The sequence below is a fragment of the Macrobrachium nipponense genome, chromosome 19, assembly GCF_015104395.2.
Source record: "Macrobrachium nipponense isolate FS-2020 chromosome 19, ASM1510439v2, whole genome shotgun sequence".
NCBI classification, from domain to species: domain Eukaryota; kingdom Metazoa; phylum Arthropoda; class Malacostraca; order Decapoda; family Palaemonidae; genus Macrobrachium; species Macrobrachium nipponense.
In genome coordinates this window covers 41,670,990-41,678,540 of record NC_061088.1, presented here as the reverse complement: position 1 = coordinate 41,678,540, position 7,551 = coordinate 41,670,990, and positions in this window count along the sequence as shown.

Here is a 7,551-nt window from a genome sequence, read left to right as displayed (position 1 = left end):
ATATATATATATATATAGTGTGTGTGTGTGTGTGTGTGTGTGTGTGTATAAATGCGAATACCACAGGTAAATGATAGTCAGAAATCCAAGCGCTTTCGTCTTTACTAAGACGTTTTCAAGGAACGAATGAAATACAGTTGGAAAGAAAGTATCAGGTGAACGAAAAGGTCAAGAATACCCAGATGGTTAATTGTCAAAAGGGTAACAAACAAATCAAAACTCTTTTGACAATTAACCATCTGATATTCTTGATCTTTTTGTTTACCTGATAACTTTCTTTCCAACTGTATTTCGTTCGTTCCTTGACAATGTCTTAGTATAGACGAAAGCGCTTGGATTTCTGCCTGTCAATTTCCTGTGGTATTCGCTTATTTAATATAGTCACGTGCATCTACTCTGATTTTTTTAAGCATATATAGTATATATATATATATATTATAATATATATATAATATTATATATATATGTATATAGATTATATATATATATATCATATATATATATATAGATATATATATATATATATATATATAAATTGTATGTGTGGTCAGTTACCGGATGCAATATTCGCACTTGTGAAAGATGCTTGGTAATCCCATCAACACAAGTGATTATATATATATATATATATATATATATATATATATATATATATATATATATATATATATATATATATAATATATATATATATATAATATATATATATATTATACATATATATATATATAATATATATATATATATATATATATAATATTAAAATATACAAATGTACTTTAGTAACTAATTCCCCCTACCTCGGAATTAATATATTTTCATATATGTTAACCGTAGGGGGAATTTTCTAGTTGATAATAGTTTTCGTCCTCTCGTGGATTCGAACCAACGTACAGAGGAAAATTCAGGCGAATTCCAGTGAGGTCTTGACCAAATCGGCCAACAAGTGGGGTATAAGTTGATACAGTTTCCGACCTTACAAATCAATGTCGAACTGAGGTGTTTGTATTAGAATCGATATCAACCCACCTCTACCATGTTAACCAAGTCGTACATTTGCAGCACGCAGCCATATTATGAATTTTCATCATATCACCTTGATTCATATGCATGCATTAAGCTACAAATGTCCTTCTTTAATATCCAATTCGCTTTATCTTCGGTATCAACTTATACTTCATTTGTTGACAGAGTAGGTAAATACGTCACAGAAGTCCTGATTTCTCTGCATTACTTTGGTTCGAATCCACGAGTGGACGAAATTATCATTAACTAAGAAATTCCCTTTCGGTTAACATAATGAAAATACATTTTTTCCGAGGCAGAGAGAATTAGATATTAAAGGATATTTGTAGCTTAATGCATGTATATGGGTCACGGTGATGTGATAAAAATTCATATGTATGTATGTATGTAAGTATGTATGTATGTATGTATGTATTTATGTATAAATATTTGCTACGTGTTGTCAGTTACCAGATGCAATATTCTTACATGTAAAAGATTAGCATCGAACCAGCTTACCGTGGGTATTATATGCCCTCCTACCCTATCCATACTCTGAAGTCTAAACTATGCATTTTGGGGCTGGAAGTACTAAAAAGGAGAATTTAATGAGATGCTTTATGTTTGACTCATTAAAAAGAATAATAGACTAGGAATCTTCGCATTTATTCATATGCATTTTAGCTGTATAGTCTCATAAACCATACTGTACCTCATCTGTCTTGACAACAATAAATATTTTGGTAAACAAAGGCCTTTTACTCGAACATATGCAATCATGTTTGCAGCGTATCAAGCCGTAAAAACATCCTCAACTACGTGAGTGCGAAGAAAAAAAGTAAAAATGAAATGGATGAAGAGAGGAAAGAAGGATAAATACTGCTTCTCTGGTGCCATCTCAAGTGGAGATACTTATAAACACTGTGACTGAGTACTTGTAAATCCACTCATACCAGAATTTCGGCAAGCATGGCCAGAGAGCCAGGTGGGTCAGGAACCGAGAATTGTTGGGGGAGAGGGTGGGGGGATGGATTGTCGTGGACCAGAATGTGGTAACAGCATTAATTAAGATGGTAATTTCCGTGGTATTTCGTCGGTGAATATTTTGTGGTTGATATATATCGCGGAAAACGCGTGGGTAGTAAATGTATTCGTCTGATAGCGTTTTGCGAGATCGGGAACAAATAGATTGTGTCTTTTTCCCCTTTTTTACCTGGATGTTATTTCAATATAAAAGAAAAGTCTGTTCGAGTGTTCGGACATAATTATAAGCATGAACAAAACTCAATTATTTGTCACCTCTCCCACATGCATGAACTTGAGAAAATTCGTACAACTTTATAACACTATATGGACTTCTCAAAAGTTTAGAATTGTTCTTGTAGGGTAAACTTATCTTACAGTTTTATTTGCTTCTGGAGGAGTACTTCAGGACTGGATTCTTTCTTCTACTTTGAATTTCCATTTCGTCAAGATCATGCAGACCAGGATCTTTGGTTTTTTCCATATTCATATATTTTTATTATATCTTCAAACATTGCTATAACAAGGTTCCCTTTTTGACAACTATTTTCATAATAGAAAACAATTTGTGCAAATAAAGGACAGTAGCCTTTGTTAGGGATGAAGACATTTAGAGTTCGATATTCGTTATTAGACCGATACCTAACTTATCAGTAATAAGTTTTACCCGGACGTGAATATCAATAATACTCCGTTAGCAAATTTTCAAGCAAAATATTTCCAACACAAATAACATCCCGAACTGTTCTAATCTGTGGAAGAAAGGTATAGGAAATGAATGTATGAACGTCAAGGAAATCATGGCAATCCATCGTGAAGTAGAATTCGCGTCAGTGGAAATGGTGATAATAGTAATGAATGTTGTCTAAAGGAAAAGCCTGATCAATTTATACAATCTATGTAATCATTTTATCACAGACGGTTGAAGCATGGTGGATAGCTCAACACTTAATTTCCAGACCAGGGGTCGATGGTTGTTCTAGCAGGAGAGGTTGTTTGGCCTGTGAAGTAGATGTTTTGCCATGCAGCCGTGAAGTAGCCTCATAAACGTGCATTGTGTTTCTGAACACATTTATTTTATACTAGCAGCTGTATCCGTCCTTCGGACGTATTATCGAACGCACACTCACTTCTAAATGACGTGGATGTACATCTTTCCCCCAGGCAGTGCTACTGCGTAACGGACTGGCTCAGTCAGGCGCCGCCGGCCGATGGCAGGTGCATGCATGTTGCGACGGGTTGTCGGGAGAGATTTTCATCGCGGGGTCCCATTTGAACGTCCCTTGATAACACTCAGTTAATAGCTAAACTCTGATATTACTATTAAATGCATTTGTAGGCATTTATGTTAACTCACGGTACGAAATCTGAATACAGCAGGCACATCTAAGAACCATTCGGCCCTAATTCCCAAAGGGGGAGTTGCGGCCTCCTGCCCCCTAATATTGTGGGAAATCGTCGGACCCCCATTCTCAGGTGGGTGTTGTCACCCTTACCACTGAGGGTTCCTTATGGCCCCCATATTGTGGGGAGCCTGTTACCACCTATAGAAACACTTCTACATAGATATCAATTCCGAAAGTCGTACAAAATGAGAGGGTATGAAAAAGAAGGGTTATGACCTATTAGAAACTGCCCTCGAATTTCGGATTTTGACTAAAAACTTCCTTGTAGGGGAGGGGTGTCTATGGTAAAAATTTGGTAGCCCTAGCTGTCGACTATGAAAGTTGTAAAAAATGATGGGAATGAAAAAGAGGGGTTATGGCCTGATTAGAAACGGCCCTCGAATTTCGAATTTTCACTAAAACCTTTGGGTGGGGATGTGTGTTAGGGGTTAGGGAGTATATGGTAAAAATTTGGTAGCTCTAGCTTTCATGGTCTGGGTGTGCATAGTGAACAAACAAACAGACATAAATTGCCTTTTATATATTAATAGATAGAAGATTGCAAATGCAGCTGATATTAAGTACGTTTTCACAAGATTATTTGTAATTATATGCTTGCTGTATGTCAATATGTCATGGTTGTATTGCATGTGCTACTCTTAGGATTCAAGGCCTGGAATTTTTGCAACAACTGCCAACAATACACAGATACGCGGTTCCTAAGGGACAGGGCCTTTTTTGTTACAGTACTAGAGTAGTGAGCAATGGCCTTTTTGCTCAGCGTCGGTTAAAATCCGATTAAGGAAGAAAAAACTACGTTATTCATCATTAGAAGTGAAGCTTATGGTGGCCATTGTGTCCATTACAGAAACTGTCACGAAGCCATTGAAGCACTGGCAGTTCTATTGTACAGAGGCTCTGTAGTTGAGTCTGTCCTTAGAAGGTGAGTGACGCAACAACTCTGTATTGTATGTGTACGTATTTATGGTTAGCTGTGTAATAAACCCATCACAGTTTATATATTCAAATATGTAGCGAACATTTACATACTCATACTTTTTTTTTACCAGATACGTATGTCATTGTTATAGCCACAATGCCCTCCGAACTTTTCGAATTCTTCACACTTTTTGGATACACTTCTCACTACAGTCTTAGATATAAATGCAAGCTATATGAAGTAACTCTGATATCCAATAGCACGATTCGAACCAGCATCCAAGAACGAGGTCGCCAACATGGCCGAGTTCTGATGCTCTGGATACGGGTTTAATTCTTAGTACCGTTCGTTAGGTTTTCTTCTTATCTCTTGAATTTGGATCTAAGGCATTCTAGTGACAAGCGTATCCACAAAGTGTGAAGAATGTGAGAAGTTATGAGGGCATTATGGGTATTACAAATTCATATATATATATATATATATAATATATATATATATATATATATATATATATATATATATATGTGTGTGTGTGTGTGTGTGTGTGTGTGTGTGTGTGAGTGTGTGTGTGTGTTTGTCTGTGTATTTTGCTGTTTAAAGTGCCTGGCAGCAGAATTGGTCATCTCGTTTATCAGATGGACAGAGAGAGAGAAAAAAAGGCCAGGTGTGTTTAACAACGGATGCGTGAGCGGCATTGGGTGATGCTTTCCCAGTCGGAATGGAGTGCGGCTTCTGCAAGGTGGAAAATCGAATCTGCATTGCATTAAGCAGGAAAGCGACAATTGAGCTACTGCAATCCGACAAAAAGGGAAAGAGAAAGATTCACAAGATTGTGCATTCGCATTTACTTCGTCAAATTACATTGATAAAATGTAGTCAATAGTGATTGCTTAATTAATACCATCTCTACTGGAAAATTGCGATACACCACAATTGTTAACAGAAGTCTCGTTTTCGTATAGAGGATATGGTTAAGCCAAAATTACCCCATCCAGCATAGATACTGATTTACCAAATATAATAAACACGAATCCAGGAAAAATCTCATTTTCTTCCTTGGCAAACGCTCGTTACTATTTTTTTATGGAATTTGATTTCTACAAATTGCATTATGAGTATTTTCCAACTACACTGTTCGCACTTATCCCCGTTCTCTCCCAGAGAAGGAATCATAACCCTGTTCCTCGTGCGTGAGTTTGTCAAAATTTTAGCAAACAATCACCGACATTCTTTCCTGACAACGGAGACTCCAGGACGGGAGTCTCAAACAACGACAGACGAGAGGCTTCATAAATGCACCTAAACAATTAAGTCAACAGAAAAGACGTCGAGTTCGCATTCCACAAATGAACTAAAAAAAAAAGAAGCAAAGCGCTTTCAGCACAAGTCAAAGGCACAAAATGCAAAATACTACCCACCTGAAAAATGCGAAAAATTGGGGAAGTCGAATGGGCAAAACTGAATTAACGGGAAAGCGATCAAAATCAAGCACAAAAGTTAGAATTAAAAGTGAACCAAAAATATGAGACGCCATGTTACATCCATGGTTGGAAAAATGATGGAATCGTGCTATTTCACGGGGATATAAAAAATAGTTTTAGGTACAATGTCCACTGATAATTATACCAAAAGCAAGAAAATTTATCCGGTAAAAATGTAACAAAGTCACATCAAAAACTTCACAGCAATATCTATCTCAAACCAGATACAACGGTAATTTTACATTCACACAGGAAAAATAATTGTCTCTTTATTTACCGTTACTTTCTCTGATTCAATAATAATGATAAAAAAATAGCAAATTCCTTTCTGACAAACACATATGATAAAGAAAGATTTTATATTCGTGTAAAGATAACCTGAAGTTCAATCCTCTTGTCTGCAGAGAGATCAAAGCAAATATCTTTTAACCAACAATCACATTTCAGCCAAAGCAAGCCATGAAGGATCTTACAAGTTTTCCTTTCTGAAATGCTCTCACAGATCGATATTCGTATTCGTATATCTCTGCATGAAGACGAGGAAGACGAAGAAGTAGAGAGAGAGAGAGAGAGAGAGAGAGAGAGAGAGGAATAAGCAGAAAGAACAGAACACGCACAGGAAGAACAAGTGCAGGAAAATGAAAAGAGAGATAATGTTGAGAGTCGATTCCTCAATGCGCGGTCTCCTACCTCCCTCCCCCAGGCAACCAGCTCGCGTGACCCAACGTCTAAAAAGCCTAGCCAGAGCCTAAAACGTTATCCCGACAAATTGGATACAACGTTTGAGTTGGACTACATGAAAAGGCTCGGCTGACTAAGACTGGCACCTTCAAAAGTTACATTCACCAGGCTGTCACCGAATGTATGTAGGTACTGGCAGAAGATCACGTAGTGTTAAAAGAAGCCTTCATGGTTACACACACACTCTCTCCTCTCTCTCTCTCTCTCTCTCTCTCTCTCTCTCTCTATGAGAAACACACACACATACACAAATATGAACGCTGCACTTTTATTTTCCAAAGTGTTCCCTTTACATCACTGCATAAGAAAAAAATGGACATACAAGGATATATAAAGCAAATGCTGAGGCTTTATTTGTGCGTAACGTGCTCTGATCCTTCTTATACCTAAGAGAGAGAGAGAGAGAGAGAGAGAGAGAGAGAGAGAGAGAGAGAGAGTGCGTTTGACATTTTCTTAAAAAAAGGGGGGGTTAGCAACTTAAGAATCCAATAGTAGAAAAGATGTTCTGACCATCATCCAAACCAGCTATTAAACGGGAACTTGGAAATGATACTTAATTAAATGAAGAGTAGGTTATGCCTCCTTCACAAAAACTACTCTACAAATAGTCATAGAAAGGAATGGCTGAATGGTGTTAGGTAAAGAAGATAAAAACCAATACAGGCACATTTTTTTTTATTAATTCTGTGACGACTTATTTCACAGGTATGTCTAGTCAAGGGAAAATTCTAACCAGTTTCAGTAGAACTGTTATTTCTACCGTTTTGATATTCAAAACAATGATATGTTACACAAATGGAAACCTCCTGACAAAGAGACACTACTACTTTAATTCCATCTATGTAGAAAAAGTAATGAAACTAAAGTACTATATTTTCATAGAATTGAATCGGGAGCAGGGGCTGCGTAATAAACTGAACTAAAAGGTTATTTTCGCGTTAGGTAAATGCCCAGAAAATAAATAACCATGGGTGTC